Here is a 19,689-nt window from a genome sequence, read left to right on the forward strand (position 1 = left end):
TTTCTGGCTTGAATAAGTCTCCTAATAATTAGAATATTTGTCCTAGTCTGATTGTTGCTGTTCCAAATTACTCTTTTCCCTCATTCTCCCCATGGTTTCATAACTTGGCAAGTACTATTTGCTGATCAGCCTTTGTCTCTTTCTAAAAAGGAAGGCCAGGGACTTTCTGTCATCTTTTAGGTCAGCTGGCTTCCTCACTATAAGCGCAGCCTCAAAGAATGGGATAAAATTTGCACATTCAGCCCCATGAGTGCACTTCCACAGAGCTGGCTGTCTTCAGGAACAAAGACAAAACCTGTGTCCAACTTTATGCACAACCAGGCCTCTGGTTCCCAAATGTTGCCCAGTAGCTGACAACCTCTGGCAAGCAAAATATACCATTTTTACACTGTGCTGAACACTTAAAAAATGGTAATAAATAGATGGTAGCTTAGAGGTGTGATTTATTTGTTTTATGAATCACAGAAGAGTCCATAGCTCATGAAAGATTAAGGCTGAAGGAAGTTGTATGGCTCTTGCATTACAAGTAGAGATTAATGTCTTATTTCATGAAGCCTCATTATTAACTGGTCTGCATTACAGTAGTTTAATGCGAGTGACAGAAAGAATTGACTTTTAACATTTTTTAAAATATTCTGCCATTTGATTGGTCTTTGCCAGGGAGATTTCTTCCAGACCTGAGAGATTTTGAAGGGAATAAATCCCATCTCAGCATGGGCTTCCTTACACACACCTGCACCCCATGTGATTATTATGAAGACCCACAAGATCAGCAGGATAATGCAGATGGTTTTTACCCTGCATAAAGAGTGTTTCAAGGCTTTTGGGACTTTTAGTCGTGCTGAGTCACCCTGAGAGGACTCTCTCTCTAGAATATCTCAATTTACAGCTCATCTGCCATGACAAAAGTGGCTTCTGTTTCAAATGCACTGCAAAAGGCTGGAATAGCTCTCCCCATCCACTGTGACTGCTCCTGCTTCTATCAGACCAGAGAAGTGATGTTTTATGGTTTTCAGGGCTGTTCCCTTTACAAGGACATATTTAGTTAAATATCATCTTACATGGGAATCATATTTATTTTTGAGCCACGGATAATATCTGCAAGTGACTTTATCTTTCATTGTAGTGTGTCATATCACAACACTACAGTATTGAATACAAGTAATTTACTCAAATCTATTAAAACACTCCCATTTTAGAAATCCATTACAACTTTCCTTGTTGTTATTACCATATCCAAGAATGCCAGTGTGGCAGGAGAATTAACTTGATGAACAGTCCTGCGAAATGTGCCGCTACAAGCTGTTTCTAAAACATCTTCCAAGGCATCATCTCCATCAGCTCATGATTCTCTTTGGTTTTCTCTCTTTTCTAGAACTATTTGCTGGCCCTTAGTTGTGGTAAGCGATTATTTGTGCTTTCAAGCAAACTCCATGAAAAACATTTTTCAAGTGGAGATCAAAGAGCGAAGGCAACCATAAAAGCAGTCTTATAAAAACGATGTATTAAAAAATCTAAGCACCATCCATATGCCAATTACATCCAAACTTCATGGTCCTTTCTCTATGAGGCTTCTTAAAGGTGATAGAAATGTCAGATGAAACAAAAAAAGGCGCGTTATGGAGAGGGAAATTATGGAGATGAGAGGTGGCTCTCAGGAGCCATCCAGTGAGGAGGTCTGGCTGGGAAGGGCAGCTCCAGAGAGCAATGCTTGCAGCACAAATTGTGGTCCCCAATTACTGCAGTCTGAGGCTGTAATAATTTCTAACAGTTGCAGGTGTCATTAGAAAAGAATTTTCACAAGCCAAGGGGTTAAAATGATGCCCTAAACCTACAAAAACATGCAAACTCCCCAGTCCCTAGGAAGGATTTACTCTTAAGAGCTAAGGGCTGATTGGACACTCTGAGATCACACAGCTGTAAAATTCAAATCTAAAATGAACTTATGTCCTGTTCTGCTGTGATTTCCCTTCACACCCCTGCACCAGGATGTTCCTTGTTTTCACCTCTGCCAGGGGTGGGATGGCAAGGCACAAAGATTTCCTCATAGGGCATCGTGTTACTGAGCACTGGAGACCCCAAACACTCTGGTATTCGGAGCCCATGACATCAGTGCTCAGTGGACATAAGCAAACAGCATAAAGGCTCCAAGAAGTGCAATTATTTGAGATAATTAAACTTCCTGCACTTGCTGACTAAAGTCGGCCCAGATTGTGCTGCCGTCTCCATGCAACCATAGCAACTTCTTCCTTCCATTGTGCCCCAGATTAATGGGAACACCTGGAATCAAAAACCTGAGGCTGGCAGGAAGGTGCATAAAACTTTATTGATCCTTGGTGGGTGGCAGGGATCCAGTCACACAGCAGTGATTCACTTTCCAAAGCCCTGCCTCAGCAAGGAGCCCTGGTGGGCTCTCCAGAGACCCCTCTCTTCTCTGACTGCTTCAAAGTCCCAATCAGGAATATTTTAAGGAGATGATTACAGGAATCACACATTCTTTCAAGGGATATAAGCCTTTTTCACTCAGATTTTAGTATATTAATATTTTTAAGGATGGTTCACAACTAAATATGGTATTGCCTTTCTTATTGTTTCTGCTGGGTTCATTTCAACACTTTAAAACCCCTACATGCCAACAGGTTCAATGGCAGCAGCCTGTGGGCAATTAAGGTTAAATTTTAGTCTTGGTCATATGTGACTGCTCCTGTAAATGTGGTGAAACACAGTTGGAGCACATATTCCCCAGACAGCAAGTAGGCAATGCTTTAAGGCAGCCATGGAAAGATAAATGGATGCAGAGAGGCTCTGGAATTTTGCTTGAAATAATTTTTGCTTTGCTTTTAATGATCAAAACCATTCCTCCCACTGAACCACATAAAAAAATCGCATTTGTGTCTGTGCCAAAGGTGGAGCATAGTGTTGACCCACTGAAATGAAAGACAAGTGAAAAATTAATGAGAAACTGGAAACCAGCAGCTCCCACCCTGTGAGCAGTAGTCTTTTATATCCTCCTTCCATAGTGAGCATCTCAATGGGGCAAAAAATCACAGTAACTCCTTTGACTTCAAAGGAGATGCACCGGTTGGGAAGGAGGGGAAACAATCCAGAGAGAAATGTACCAAGTCTACAAAGCTCAAAAAGAGAAGAGAGGTCCTAGCAGAGCCAATCACCACTCAGGAGAGGGGGGAATATTTTTTTTGTTATAAAGAGATCTATGTAAAGAGGAAAAGCACCTAAAGGTGATCCAGCTTTGACTGAGGCTCTTCTCAGGACTAAGCAGAGGTAGCTGGAACTTCAGCTCTAAATTCTAGAGTTAGGGGGGCACAAATAAATACAACAAATAAGCCTGAGGGTCACAAACAGACTTTTCTGACAAATCTTTCAGTCTCCAATATCTGCTCTAGAAAAAAATTAGCAGTCTGACATTGCCCTGAACTAATTTCAAGAGGTACCACAATTTTAAGATTATGTCCTGGGAGGGTCCTTTTCCTCCTGCACTAACTCCCAAAAACTCATTAATTAATTACACCTTTTTTATCTAACACTGCAATGTTTAAAATAACAGTTTCTCAAGCTTTTTCTGGAAACTTAAATGAAATTAAAGGAAACATTGTCTTTCCTCATCTGTTTATCCACCATGCAACCCAGTTTGCCCAAAAAATGAGAATTTATGAGAAGAAGATCCCTAAAATCCCCTACAAATAATTAAAAGTATTCATGTGTGTTCCTCCATTGTTATTTATGAGCCAAAAGAATCTGTCATGCATGTAATATGCTAGCAGAAAAACCCAAGGAGTTTTCCTGATCTATTGTCTTTCCCTGTATATTGATATAATAACATTTGTCTTGCATAGCATGTTTAATAAATTCACACTTTCATTTTGAAATGATGCCTCTGTGATCTGGGGAGTTCATTATCACCTGCTCACTGGAAGCGGTCCCTCTCCAAACCCACCACTTCTTAGGAATTAGATACAGAGTGCTTTAATTGCCTATCATTAAGTGCTGTACCTGTGCTGAGCATTCTCTGTGAAGTCTGTGGGGCTGTGATTTCCACCCCTGTAATTAACTGAGTTCACGTGGCAGCACTGGCAAGGAATCTTTGGGAGGTTAAAAGGAGCTGCTGTAGGTCTGAGTGAGACCCTGACTCGAGCTGATTCCTGATTCCTGGCCTGGGTGAGTGTTACAGAGACAAACCTCAGCAGCATTACATCCCCTGTAGCCTGGCAGAGGGAACTTTTGCTCAGGTTGGATGTTCCTGAACCTAGAGAAACTCCTCATCCCCCCCTAACCTTGCTTTAACCACTTCAGGTTGCAGCAGGGATGCTCCCCTGCCATCCCTTGGTGTGTTTTAAAAGGCTTTTAGTTAACAGAACCTCTCAAATTCACCTTGTTTTACAGAAAAAAATAACAAAGTAGGAGATGACGTTTGAGAGGCCCACCAGGGAGTGTGTCAGTGTCAAAAAGGAGCAGCAGAATGTTCTGGATCCACCAGCAGCACCGTGGCTGTGCCACTGCCTCAGCCCTGCACTGCTCCCCTGGCTGAGCCACACCAGCTTTGCTGCACTGAGCACCTGTAGCCTCACTCTCCTCTACTGATTTTAAAATGCCTGCAGCACCAGAAGCGCCCCTGGAACCTCTACCCCCCTGCAGAAATTGAGCAATGAGTCCAAAAGTTATTGGGGAGGGGAGGAGGATGTAGACACAGACACACAGACAGCACGATTGCATAAGCCTCGTTCCCATGAGAAACCAGGCTGAAAAACAAACTGTCCTAACAGGGCTTCTCATAACTCTGCCTGCAACTGGGTCATGCCAGGTCCCAAACTCATGGAACTTTGCCTTATCTCCAATGGGCTCTCCTCTAGGAGGCAATCCTGGCTTTGGCAGGTTTGACCTTTCATTTTTTGTCTCACTGAGACGTCATTGAGGAAAAAAACCAAACCAGGTTAATAAAATGCGATGTCAAAAGCCACCATGGTCTTGTACCACAGCAAGATTTATGCTGTGGGACAGAATTATGAGGAACAAACCAGCAGGGAACAGCTCTGACACTCACCCTACTTATGCACCAGCTCCCACTGCTGCAGGGGATTGGGGGTCTAAAATAATATCCCAGATCTCTAATGGGTCTGCTCTTTCCTGGAAGCAGGAGAAGCTTCCCCATGAACATAAATGGGAGATATGTGTGTGCCCTGAAAATAGAATGGACCTTAGGCCTGGTCCTTCTATTTCTAAAGAAATATCAACTTTGCTTGCCTGCTGCAGGGAGACCCATTTAAAAATAGTCTGTCAAAAATATATTAATAAAGGTAGTCCTTTAGTTTACTTCTGAGGCTCACACTCTTCTCTAGGCCTTTATCTCCAAGCTTGTGGTCAGTTCTAAATAAAAAGCTGTACTTATATGAGACTCCCAGCAGACAAACCCAGTCTGTTTTTCCAAACTCTACAAAGCCCTGGCAATGGTCACCCTTCAGCAGATACCAGGTTCAGCAGGGCAGGTCTCCAGAAAGAGCTGCTGAGCCCTGACCCCTCAGAGCTGTGGCCCCTTTGCTTGTGAAGGGAAACTTCAGTTTCCATCTCTCTTGTGCCGCGTGAGCTCAGTGTGTGAGAGGGGCTGCCCAGCTGGAAGGGAACTGCAGGCACCTCTGTAAGGAATTTTGCACACTAGGACGTAAAAGAGAAAGATTTCTGCAGTGGATCCAGATGCTTTTGAAACCCTTCCCCACAGGCAGGTGGGATTGCCGTGCTAAAGGCACAGAGCAAATGTGAGAATGGGAAGAGAGTTGTGTTGTATTGTTACACACAGACCCTCAAAGTGTTTTGTAACACATAGAGGAATAGCCTTTCCCTTTCTCTTTCTTTTCTTTGAAACAAACAAAAACAAAACCAGAAACTTCTCCAACTTCTGTAGTTTACAAATTTGTTTTCTTTTTTATCCTGTGGGAACTCTTAACTAAATATATCTCCTATAAAACTCCACATATACAAAAGGAAACCCCAAGTTCCTTTGCATCAAACACCCCCAAGCAGAGGTTGGAACTGGATGATCTTTAAGGTCCCTTCCGACACAAACTATGCCATGATTCTATGATTCTTTGGTCAAGTGTATGCTAAGGCTCACTGAGCTGTCCTATAACCCTGCTTTTTGTGTATTTATCACTATAAATTTCAAAGAAGTTGACCATCAAAGTCATCAGGGTTTGGTCAACGGGCTGTTTATTATTATGAATATGCCTGGTGATTATGAAAAGTTGTCCTATAAATGTCTGCTGCTCACACAGTCTGCTGTGGTCACTTCCTACAGATGCTTTCCAAAATGTTCCAGTCACAGGCCAAGCTTCATCCAGCACAGGTGTCTGAAAATGAAATCAGAAGGATTCTGTTTATAAATTGGCCCTGCATCTCAAATTAAAGGGCAAATGGCTTTACAGCTCTGCCCCTTACATACCAGTCTGTGAGCACAAACATTACAGGAGCCAAACACCCCTGCAAAAAGGGACAAACATAACCACAATAAAAAAAAAGCACAGTCCTTTTAGAAACTATTAAATAAAGCAAAATGCATGCCCTGTTGTGCTCACTTTTGATTTCCATACAAGGTTGCTTCAGTCACACATGGGAGTTTTGCAGGTGGTATTACCTGTCCTGGATGCAGCATTGCAAATGGATTCAAAGCCCTTTGCTGGGAAAAAAACCCAAAAAACCCCCAAAAACAAAACAAAAAAAAGGGGAAGGAACTCAGCAGGGCAGAAAAACAAATATCACTCTGAAAAAAAATCCATCTACAATTGGAATAAAATTGCAAAGAAATTGTGTGTGTATATATATATATATATATATATATATATATATATATATATATATGCACACCAAGGAACATTTAGAAAAAAATAGATTTTTAAAGTTTTACCTGACCATGGAAATAACCAGTGTTCCTTCAGCTGATTCATTCTCCACAAAACTGTTCTATTTTCTGTCACCTAAAAATATCTGGCTCCTTTTTGAAGAACTGATGAAGAACCTGGCACCTTTTTCTTCTCCAACATGCTCCAGCTTGAAAACATCAGAGCTGTGATGCTGAGTTTCCCTTCTCAGCCAGAGTGTGAACAGCAAGGATAGGGTTTCTCCCATGTAGTTTTAACCATGAAAAAGTGGGTATCAAGTGCAAACCACCTCTCCAGGCACTTTTTACCACCAGAATAGAGAGGAAAGTCTTTTGGAGGTGCCCCTGATTATTGACGCATAATGCAGACTAAACACCTGTAAGTAGCTGAGATGGATCCCACCCACAGAGCTTTCTTCTTCCTCCAGGCCAATTAGATATAAATGCTGCTTCATGATCTAATTTCTAGACTTTGAAACGAGGCTTTCAGTCAAAAATGCAAATTCAGTGAAAACCAGACCTTTTTGTGGGAAAGGGCTGGTTTCTCATTCCTGTCTTTAAAAGATATTTAGAAGAAAACAATAGGTGTGGTTTCTTTATTTTCAAAAAGCAAAATTTCCATTTTTCTGTTTGTAACAAGTCTCGTGTTTGAAATTCACATAATGTATAGTCATTTAAAAAAAAAAGGGTCAACATAAAAAAAATGAATCATTCTACTGGCCCAGCCTTTCCCCTTATATTTAAATCACAGATCTGGAAAGAAATTTCAATTTTTTTTTCCTTTCATCCTGATTTAGATGAGGGGAAAAAAAAAAATCCAATCAAAACTTTAAACATCCATTCAGGAAACAAAAGCTATTTCCAATACAGCTTTAACGCTTCATCTGCAGCTGAATCACTCTGTGTAAAAGGGCTGAGGTGACTCCAGTTGGGCTGAGGGAATCTTGCTGCTGCTCTTTTCCACTCCTCTTGAGCTGCTTGGTGCCCAGCCCCAGCACTGGGTTGTGCACCCTGCTGAGCTGTGGGACACATAAATCATCCAAAACCTATGGGAGGTGCTGGGTGCAAACCTGAGCGTGCTTTGCTCGCGCTCTGAGCCAAAAGGACTCACCCCAGGTCCCTTTGGGAGCCAAGCAAGCAGGTCAGCAAAGCTCCAGCTCAGGGCCAATGAACCCTGTAACAGATACACAAAACCCAGAGCAAGATTTGCTCTTGCTGTGGGTGACTTTGTGCTGAGATGGGCAAAGCAGCCCCTGGTTCCACCTGTGCTGTCCCTCACGGACACATTTTCCACGCACAATGTCCTGTAGTGCCCTGGGAGCTGTTGCCACCCCTAAGAGTTGGCATCTCAGCATGGAACTGAGCTGTCTGGCGGATGCTTTTAACATCAGAAAGAGGAAACAGTTCAGGAAAAAAGATGCAAACCTGGCAAGTTCTTCTTTGTGGGGGAGAAAAGAAGAAGAAGGAGAAATGGTGAAGAGTTTTGTCTTTTCTTCAGATGGAGAGGGGACAGAGGAGGGAGCGCTGGCTGGTGCCTGAGGGCTGAGCTGCTGATGGTGCAGGCTGTAACTGGCAGGGTGGATGCCCCATTCCTGGCCATGAGTGCAGGGCTGTGCTCCCAGGGCTCTCCCTTTCCTTGTCCCTGGGCTGCAGGACAGGTTCTGCAGTGCTGAGCAGGGCAGCGGGGGGAATTACCCGGCTCCCTGTGATAGCCAGGGGCACAGAGAAGGGATGCTGACAGCAGCTGTGGGGTTCAGGGCCCTGTCAGAGAGTCCCCAGCTCCTCCATCTACCCAGAAATCTCAGCCTTCATTTATTTCAGCTACTGAGATTGTAGGGCATTTTTGTTACAGAGAGGGACTTCAAAATAGCCATTGTGTAGATTCCAAAACCAGTAAGCAAATACAGGGAAACCCATTTATTTATTTATTTATTTTAACTGGGGAAAAATATAATTTTTGTAAACCAATCTCAGTATCTTTTGATATTTGAAATACTGGGGGTAATAGTGTTTTTAGTGGAGTAAATAAAGGATGCACAGATCAGCTCTACAACACCAGACCTTGTTCTCATTTCTCCAGTGGGCCAAGCATGGGTGTAGCCATGAGTACAAGCAAACCCCCCTCTGAAAGAGGAATGGGATATTGAAAACAGCAGGAAAATACTTTTATTTTTGTCCGGTACCCAACAAAGCCACCCCAGCTGCCATGTTGGATTTTCCTTCTGGTTTTTAAGCAGTGTCTCCAAATGAAAGCCAGACCAGAAGCCCTGGGGAAGGCTGTCTCACAGCTGACAGTGCAGCAGAGCAGGAGGCTGCCCCAGCCAGGCCAAGCCCTTGGATGTCCAAACCTTTTTCTTCTAAAGGCAAATAGTTCACTGTGAACCACTATGAGCTTCCAGGTTTGTGGGATCCACATGTGGGCTGAGGTCTTGTTGCTTCTAAGGGGGATAAACCCATCATGTGCTGCTCTGGGAGTTACACACACAGTCTCTCTTTTGTCTGTCACAAGGGTACAGCTCACACCTTGGATCCACTTTGCCTCCATCCCTCTTTTCCTCCCTGCCTCCTGTGCATTTGCTTGATGTGTGAGAAACTTGTATGTGATGCACAGAAGCCCAAGGCGTGTGGATGAAAAACTCACTGGACTGAATGTTTGAATGCTATTTTCAAAGAGAAAGAGCCCCTCTCTCTTGGCTGAAATCATAGAAACCAGAACTCTGGAATAAGGCTGCAGAGCCCTGGTAGAATACCAGGAGTCCTTCAGCCTCTCCAAGATCTCTGAGTTCAGATCAGTGTCTGCCTGGGTTGGCTTCCAGATGTGGAGCCTTTGAGCTCTAATTTATCTTCCTACCTCCTGATTCCATTTTACTTCTTGTTTCCATCCATGGTGTGAGCTTTACCTTTCCACTCCATGAAGTGAACGCTCCCCTCTCCATCTGTGACAGGCAGGAAGGGGACATATTTGATGATAATTTGGTGAGCTTCTTCATGGCTTTAAGGAAACTTTGCCTTCAGACGTCTAAACCACATATTTCCCCTCCTCTGGAAGAACCATTTGAAGGCAGGTGGTTAAGAATTTTGTGTACATATATATTGTAGGCAATCTGGGTTAAAAACACTTGACCCAGCCTAGGCTAATATACTTCAGTGTGGCTGAAGTCAGAACAAAGGCCATTTTTTTGATTCATGGGCTCTGTGTGCAGGGGAATGGCACAAGACAGACTGTCCCTTTCCTCCTCTTGGCTCACGTCAAACGACACAAGATTTGCACACAAGTAAAAAGGTCGCCTTGGAATTATATGAATCATTCTGAGGGCTTTGCCCTACCTTGCCTTTTCCAAGCCATCTCTAATTCCTCTTCAAGGTATCACGTGAAAGAAAACCACAACAGACTGTGCCATCTCTTGCTCAAGTAGCTTATTTTTATCCAGCAGTGAATATCTTCACTTCCTTCTTTTCCATAGATCGATGGCTCTCCCAAAAATCTCTTTCTGCAACAGAACTCACTCCAAATTTAACTGTATCTGCACTGATGGCTTCTTCAGGAATCAAATAAATTATTTGATCTCATTTTTCTCAAACGAGGACATTTTTATCAAGAGATCATGGAAAAAGTTCAGTGGAAAAAAAGAAGTACTTTTACCTCAGAAAGTCTCTCTTGGCATCTCAACTGCTCTCATGCCTCTGTTTCCAAAATTAAGCTGTCCTGTACTGAGCAAAATCAGCCAGTTTACACTCAGCTTTTTTTTTTCCATTCCACTTTCATACAAATTTAATTGCTTAGAATTTTAGCTGGCAAGGGCTACATGAAAATTGGTCAATGTATCAGTAACTGACCTCTTTTCTTCTTAGAAATATTAAGATATTTATGTTTCCTGCTCTTCTTTAATGTCATCAAGAAGCGAAAATAGTTGATTATATTGTAAAGGTGTAGCATGTTAAATACAAAATCAGACATAGAAAGAAATGCCAGTGAAAATTGTGTGTGCTACCCCAGCAGGTAACATGCAATCAGGGATGGACCAGGGAATAAAGTAGTAGTCTATGAATAAGGGTTTTACAGCCTTAACTGAGAAAGAAACAAAACCAGCCACAAAATGAAGAAATATGCTAGAAAGAGGAATATTTCCAGCCATGCAGAGCAGTGATGTTCTCCCAACAGGACAAGGAGCAGCAGAACTCTTCACTTCTTTTCAAGCAGGTCCTGATCCTCATTTAAGCACGCACAGCACAGCTGACAGCAACTGCCTGAGAGCTTCCCCCAGCCCTGCATGTCTGTGCCCTTAATACACTCACTGCAAGAAGGAAACATTGATTTTCTTTTTTTAAAGTGTGCCTGCTCTGAGCTAACTGAGAAATGAGGAGTGCTGGAATTCAGGCGAGCACTCATTTTGCTGTGCAGTTTATTGCATTTAAGCAATTTACTACCAAGACTTAACAAATGTCCTGACCTCCTCCACTCCAAATATGACACTTTTATCTGCATCCTGGCTTGAGGAGGAGACAAATCTTTCAGAATCTTCTGCCTCTGGTAGAAATCTGGACCTCTGAGCAGCCTGAAGCTCCACAAATGTGTGTTGTTCCTCTACAAGAGGGACAAAGCATGGCCCCCTGCTACAAGTGACTGCTCAAGATTTCATGTCAGGCACCCTCCTTTAGTGCAACACCACGCTCTTCCTCTTTTATCTGAGCCCAGAGCAGGTCCAAACTGGAACTTCAAACATACAACCAACAGATGTTGAGAGCATCAAGGGCCGCAGAGGGAGATTCAAATCCCATGATCCCAAAAGAGGAACTTGCTTTGTGAAATGCTTTCTTGCATATACCCACAGATACTAGAAATCTCACGAGGACAGCCAAGCTGATAACATTTCCCCTCTTCTGAAGGAGTACTTGCCCAGTCAGAACGAATAAGGAGATTTTAGGAGCTGCAAACATAAACCAGAGCCCTGCTTCAACCACGCGGCTGAAATGCTGCATCTCTGCCTGAGCACAAACCCCAGCTGGATCCTGCAGGCACCCTTCTCACTCACATTCAATTCCAGCAGCCATAAAATCGCTTCTCTGACCCAAATTTTGTCTCCCTGTACCTGGTAGTTTCACTATGCCCACCCAGCTCTTAGAGACATCTGCAACACATCAACAAAGTTTTTATTAAAGTTTTTATTACTCACAAGGGGCTATCTCTTCTAAGGGAGAGGTGGGGTGGATTTCTTTTTCCCCCAGGCTGCCGAAATACACAAATACTGTCACATTTGCTGGGGCTATTTCAAAATAAATAAATGAAGCCCTGTGGGCTGGGCAGGGACGGAGGTTTACAGCTGCAGGGTGTAAAATTGGAATCCCCACGCACGGCCCCGCCGCAGGGCTGCTCCCCTTGCACAACATGCAAAGGAAGGAAGTTGAAAGGAAGCAATTTATGAGTTAGCTCTGAGTAATACAGTGATATGGTTAGCAATGCAGAGGTAGGAAAGCCTGCATGCCAGAGTGAATGTACGTGGGCTTGTAAATCAGTGCTGAATGGGAAACTGAAGTGAGAAGAAGAAATGCTGCCCGGTTTTACCAGGGAGTGTGTGGCAAGGCCATGGGCAACAGTAGGTGCATAAAATAAAGGAACTAGGGGAAGAAAAGTGGTTTTTTGTATTTTATACCTCCACCTCAAAAGTCACATAAATGGACAAGCAGTGTTTTCCTTTCCTTCATAATTTCCTCTGAAGGAGGCAACTGCTGCAGAAGAAAATGATTTTCTCCTAGGAGGCAGTCAGAGAAGGATGGGACATATTTACTTATTCAATAGGCAGAGTCCTGATTCAGAGATAATAGAAGGGTTTTATCCTGTAATTTTGCTTATTACTCTCCTTTACTTTTTCACAGTTCTTAATAATGAACAGCTTCAGATAGAACAAAACACACTCAGAGTAACTCAGTTCCTGTGCTGAGCTTGAATAACACAGCAACTTTTTCTAGAGACCAAAAATATTTAGTGAGTTTTCCCCATGTCATTTGGCACTTCTGTCTAATTAAATTCTGGGACCTGTCAATAATCAAATATATCATAAAGCCTAAGGGTAGAGGCTACTCCAAATTATTTTTTATTTTTTAACTGAAAAAGAACAAGACCTCTGATACATACTTGAGTTTTGATAATCTGTAAAGGTTCAGAAAAGATTTGGGAAATTTATCAAAACATAAATTTGAGGCTTTTCAGATTTGGTAATCCTTATTTAATTTATTCCTTTAGACAGCTCCAGCTACCAATTCCTACACATTTGTTTAAAGGGAGAGGTCTAATAGCAATGCTTCTGTCTCCAAAGATAAAGTCCAGCACTTAGAGAGGTACAAGAAATGTAAATTAAACAGAGAATTTGAAACCATCTGCTGAATTTTTATTTAATTAAGGCCTCATCTGCATTTGAAACACGAATTAAAGAGTGAATTTAAATGAAAAAGAGATTGATGAATAACTTCACGGGCATCTGAGTTCTGGAACAAGAGTGCATTGTCCTTATTTACCTTAATACAGTTGGAAATTATGTTATTCAAATTAGAAACACAGACTTCTCTCTTCAAGAACAAGAGCATTGATACTTGGAGTTAATCAGAAACACTCAAGAGCAATAGATGTGAGACAGTTTATTAGAAAAGTTAGGAAGGAATTGTGAAATGAGCTTTGTGCTCCACATGTAGCATATCTCATAGAACTTTGAGGAAGTTCCAAGCTCTCCCAAACCTCACAGAGATTGCAGAGATTGTTCTGAGTAAAAGCTTCCTTGGGTGTAAATATGGTGCAATAAAAAGAAATAAGGGTTTGTTGTCGAAGGACACAAAGAATAGCAAGCACAAGTGTAATCACAGGCAGTTTGGGGTTGCATGGGTCCTTTTGATTTTGCCAGAGAGATTCAAACTGAGCACAGAGAAGTTGCAGAAATTGAGCACCCCAGGGAGAGGGTAAGGTTGAAATCCCAGGCCAGCTGAGCAGAGCAGATCCAAAAGTCCATCCTGAAACTCGAGATTTCCTGGGATCTCCCCAGCCACAGAACAAAGGATCCATCTCATTCCCTGCAGCACCAAAAAAGGAGTCCTTTGTGTTTTTCAGAGCAGGACTTGCACCCATGAATTGGGAAATCTCTCCTTTAACCTGGCATGGGCTGCAGCAAGCCCGAAACTGCCACGGAGCTGCCCCATGAAACTGATGAGACACTGGTTTTCTCTCACAAGCCCCAGTGGTGAAATGCATTGATTTCAAGTCACACTTTTGCTATACTCAGTTTTTGCTGTCATCAACATTTCCCTGACCCCACTGCCCTGCACAACACAACTTCATTATGGTTAAGAGGATCCAAAATGTTTCTCTCTGAATCTTCTTCCACAAACCAGGCTTAAATGGTTCATATAAAACAGGCTCTGGAGACAAACAGGCATAAAATTTCAAAATATGAAGCACTCTTTTTTCATTGGTTGTCAAAATGGATAAACCCCAGGGTGTTCAATGTGACCTGTGCTCGACCACACAGGATTTGGAACTAACACAGCCTTGCTCAGCTCTAGGGAGATTAGCCAGTGATTTCAAGGGAAACATGAAAATGGAGGCTGAATCTGACCTAAACCAGCTTACCAGCCTTGTCCTAAAAAATAAAAACCAAATTCTTCCTTTTTTTTGGAAAGCCAAAATGTCAGAGCAGCCGTGGGCCTACATCAGGTGTTTCATTACAGAAGGTCATGGTGAGCATGTTCCCCTTCCTTTGGTGACTGGGTGGACCACCATATATGCTGGAACAGTACTAATATAAAAAAATTAAAATGAAAATCCCGACCACACTAATAGTCCCATCAGGGAACAGCGATGAACTCACAGTGTAGATGATAAAAAGAGCAGCTGTAGCAATCTTATATTCATTACTTGTGTTTACAGCCTTCTGCAGAAAGTAGGAAGCACTGTGCTTCAACACCCAAATACATGTAATTTCCCCCCCCAAATAAACAAACATATATTTTTAAAATTATTTCTCCCAAAATTATTTCTTCTCAGAGTCAAAACTTACTTCAAAATGTGCAGAGCACAGACACAGCAGGTTGCACAGAAGCCTAAAATCCTCCTGTAAGTAAATAAAACCAAATAACTGTAATAAAAAAAAAGTTAATTCTAGTCTTTTGTTTGTTTCCATTGTAAAATTGCCATGGGACTGAGGAAATATAGTAGCGCTTAATTTTAATAGTTCCATCATTGTAGATTGGCTGGGTATTAATTGTGTTAATGGTGATCATACTGAATTCATTTGGTATTTATTGAGAGACCACCTGTGCACCCATATGGTTTCCATCATTATTTAGGAGTAGTTAATGGACCCATTAGGAGTTAGCAGAGAGATGTGGGCTGGCAGTACTTCCCGAGAGTGGTGGAAACATTCTGTTGATATCCATTGCATTTTGAGGATTTTCCAAAGAGCTATTTGCTTCCCACCAATTTGCTCTCTCTTTAAATTATATATACATATTCTCATCTTAGCTTTCAAGCACTCCTGGAAAAATTAACTCATGTTTCTCTTGCCTGTGACAAATCAGAGGGGACAACCTTTCGCCTTTTGATTTTGCAGAATATCTCCTTGCGCGTTTCCTGAGGAGCTCCCTGGGGCAAGGGGAAATCTTCCAGCACCTCTGGTGGGTGTGCTTGGGGGGGAGAGGATGGGGAAAAGGGGAAATGTTTGCTGGCACTCTTGCCCTGCAGTGTGACAAATTTGCCCACGCAATCCGTGGCGCCAGTTGTGCAAGAGCAGAAACCTGTGGTGGGGAGGGGGAGTCACATGCGGGGAGTCAGCCTTGGCTGTCAGCGGAGGAGAAGGAAGAATGCTTGGGCTGGGTGTGGCGGTAACCAGGGCTGCTGCTGACCGCAGTGACCTCCTGCTTTGATGCACAGATCTGAAAGGATCTGCTCAGGCCCCGCTGCTGCTGCTGCTGCTGCTGCTGCTGCACGGGCTGAGCAAACACGCCAGGGGCTGGGGCAGAGCGTTTCCGTCGCTGGTGCCATGACAATGGGCAGATGGAGGAGCATCTGTGCAGCTCCAGTGCAAAAGGACAGTTGCTTTGTTCAAACTGGGATCTATGAAGCAGTCAAAAAGTGCTCATTTCCCCAGAAACAGGGAATGTAGCACCCCCCCCACCACATACTTGAAAAGTCCAGGCTTATTTGCTGGGCACATCCCAAACAATACAAGGCTTATGCAAACTTTGCTGTGTGCCAGTGTCTAGCTGTCAGCCACCTTCAATAACATCTGAACTTGTTGGCTAATTGCAACCAAATTCAATAAAACAGCAGAGGTGCCAAAGGTTTTAGGTTTTGTAAAAATGAGGGAGGAGGATAGAGGAAGGGGAGAGAACACAGCTAGTGCCCTTACAGGGTACAAGGGGCTCAATTTTCTAGTCCTAGACAGCAGATACTCCACTCCTCAGTAAAGTTTTTTCTCTCTTACAGATATTTGAAAGATTTCCTCCTATGTTTAAAGATTTTCAAAACTCTTTCCCTCTCACAGACTTGCTTTTTGAGGGAAGAAGCATTCATGCAGCTCTCCTAGATTTCAAGTAAGCTAGAAAGCCACATTTCACAAAGAAACCTAAACTCATTACTTGTGTTGCTCATGGAAATGCTTCTTTCAGTAAACAAGGAAGAGACTGAGCTGTCTTCTGTTTTTGCTAGGTAAACAATTAAGTTAACAGTTATTCATCATGAGTATATTCACAATGTGAATGAGGCCTGAAACAATAATTTCTGCATGTAGGGAATATAATCAAGGTGTTTGTGGCGTGAGTCTGGTGATTATTCATCCTTACATTCACAACCTGATGCTGATAAATGGGGCTGTGTTCTCACCATCACACCTTTGGTATTTAAGAGGTCGCTCTTCTGTAGCTTAGGAAGCCAGGTCAGATTTCAGTGCACCTCTTGACAGGGACACCTTCCTTCTCTAAACTGAGCTTTTTGTGTGGTTTTTTTAAAGCAGCTACTAATAAAATAGATACCTCTGCATTAACATTTTCATGATCCCATTTTGAGGGAACTCTCCCAAATCTCTTAATTTACTGTGCTTGGATTTGAATGCACAACAGCTTTGAAATGTACAAATTACATTATTTTGGGGGAAATTTCAACAAAAATTGGTGCATTCAAAGGACTTCAACTGCTAATGAGCTCTCAGTCCAGTGCACTGGATTGATCCACTGCAGGATATCCCCCAGATATGTGGGATAGAAGGTCAGATTCCCATCAGCAGCAGTTTAACCCACAGACTCATCCCCACCACCTTGCTCCTCCAGCATGGCCTGTGCCAGCTCTCTGTGGAGATCAGAGCATGAGCACTGAGTGGGTTACTGCCCTCCACAAGTTTCTTAAGAACTCAAGGTATCACAAGCTCATTTCCCACATTTTAAGAAAACTCAGTTCAATTTTTTTCTCTCTGGTGTTTAAAAATAGAGCAGTGCATTTTTGCTTTTTGTTTTGTGTATCGGTGATGTAAAATCTCTTAAAATTGGCTTGAAATTTCACAATGCTGAAAAGAAGGAAGAATTTGATGGTTCCACAGAAAGATCTAACAACTTTCCCACCTTCTGACCCCTCAGCATGGCTGTGCCATGTGTCAAAATCCACTCATGGTTGGTGCTTCATTGGGCGGGTGTGAAGCAAATTACGGCTTCAGCTCCTGCCCTGAAAGGTTCTGCCTTAAAGAGAGGAGAGCCTAATTGCCACCCTGCTTGTAAAACCTCGGGGCAAAACTCAATGACAGCTCCATAAGAGCTGAAGCACCTTTGTGCCTGGGAGAGTTCAAGGTAAGATCTTAAAAAATTGGGGCAATTCTGAGCTAACACATTCAGTGAAGATAGGACTGCAAAAACATGCAAATGTTTCTGGTGGTTTAGGTAAAATCTCAATATGCTGAGTCTAAAGGCTGGGGCTTGGCTGGTTGTTACAGAATTTAGTGGCATCTTTCTGAAATGGGACAATTTGAAAGCAAAGTGTTTTCTTCCATAAATTGGCTTTGATTCTTCAGATTTTCTTTAGTCTGATACACCCCTACATTCCTTTCATTTTCCTCTCAGCCTGTCTCACCAGCCTCTTAGGAATGCTTCCTCCTTTATGCTTTCATACTTTTTCTAGTCACTTTATATAAAAGGACCTAAATCACAAACATTTTTAATTCCAATCTCTTCATGCTCGTATTTCTTCAATATCACAATAACTCTACATTTTTCAATTTTTCCCTATTTGCATCTTCTCCCATCTAATTCAAGCACTCCTGCTATTGTTTAGTCTACTGTCTTTACATTTCCTATCTACTTTGCAAAAATACAATATTAAAAATGTTGGAGTTGTTTTACATTGGAAAGTTTTAGCTTTTTTTCTGTGGCTCCATATATGTGAAACTGCTCTGTGCTGGTCAAGCTGTTTCAGAGCAGGAGGGGTTTTAGGGGATTACTGCTCAATGTACAGTTCTGTAAATGGTCTCTTCAGGTCCTAATTTTCTTCCTCTCTGGTGTGATGAATCTGTGCATAAGGGCTTTAAAACTTACTGTCACAGAGGAACCATTTCACTGCCTGTTCCTTAAAATCCCTCCCTCATCCTACAGCTGAGGCTGCAGTTGAAATCCAGAGCACCTCCATGCCTTATCTCCTGTTTTATTCTGTAACAAAGCCCTGGAAAGGACTGGAAACAAAGCAAGTTGAAACTCTTTGCTTTTGAAAGGGGTTAAAATAATCTTGCAACATGCCTTGTAAGCTAAGATAAGCAAACACTGGATCCTCCAAAAATCCACACTGAAGTAGCTCTCAAGCAGTTCCACAAGGTCCAGATCCATCACATCTTCCCTACAAATGTGGAATCCATTCCATAGCCAGCATTTTCAGTGTGTTTTTGGGTTGTAAATACAATGATGAACACAGGATGCTGTACAAAGCTTGGGGAAGAGCAGGTAAGATGTATGGAACCAGGAAAGGAATCCTCATCAGCCTCTGATCCTTAACCTGTGTATAAAGACTCTACAGAAACTCCCCCCTAAACCTAAATATCTCATTGTTTATGATTATATATTTAATGGACTTCTACCCTTCCCTCCCCTGGGTACAATTTGTGTGGCAAAAAATACTGTGAGATCTGTTCTGTCCCCCATGTTTTGGCTCCCATGGAACTGAAGAACCGTGAGAAGGTCTGATCTGGTGTTATTTCAGCCCCACAAACAGCTCCCTGAGTGATTCAAAGTGCCTGCAAAAAGAAAAAAAAAAAAAAAAAAAAAAAAGTAAACACAAATACCTGGAATGAAAATATAATCCCCCAGAGCCACATACAGAGAGCAGTTGGTCAGAGCAGGAAGGACTGACAGCCCAAGCCCTCTTGGTGGTGTCCAGTGTCTCTGAAAGGTTCTCTGGGTGATTTGAACACCATGCTCAAGGGGAAGTGGAAGGAGTTCTGTTGTTCCTTTTCACCAGCTGTACTCAGCTGCCTATGGCTCCTCTCTGAGACCTCAGCAGAGCTGAACCAGACCTCAGCCTTCTATACCAATGAGGCTCTACAGCTTCAGAGCTGGATGCAGCATTTTCCCTCTCAGTCCTCTGTGCCTGCAGGCTGAAGGGTGACAGGAATTTCAGTGTGCTGCCCTGAGTGAACAGTGCTTTCCCTTCCAAACACTGGGACCACCTACACCTCAGCTTAACCCAGCTGCTCCCCACAGAACTGCCTGCCACTGCTGATTGCATCCCATCCCATTCCAGAAAATGTCTCCTCTGCACCCACCACGGGTATGGCTGTGCAGGAAAATGA

The sequence above is a fragment of the Melospiza georgiana genome, chromosome 17, assembly GCF_028018845.1.
Source record: "Melospiza georgiana isolate bMelGeo1 chromosome 17, bMelGeo1.pri, whole genome shotgun sequence".
Classification (NCBI taxonomy): Eukaryota; Metazoa; Chordata; class Aves; order Passeriformes; family Passerellidae; genus Melospiza; species Melospiza georgiana.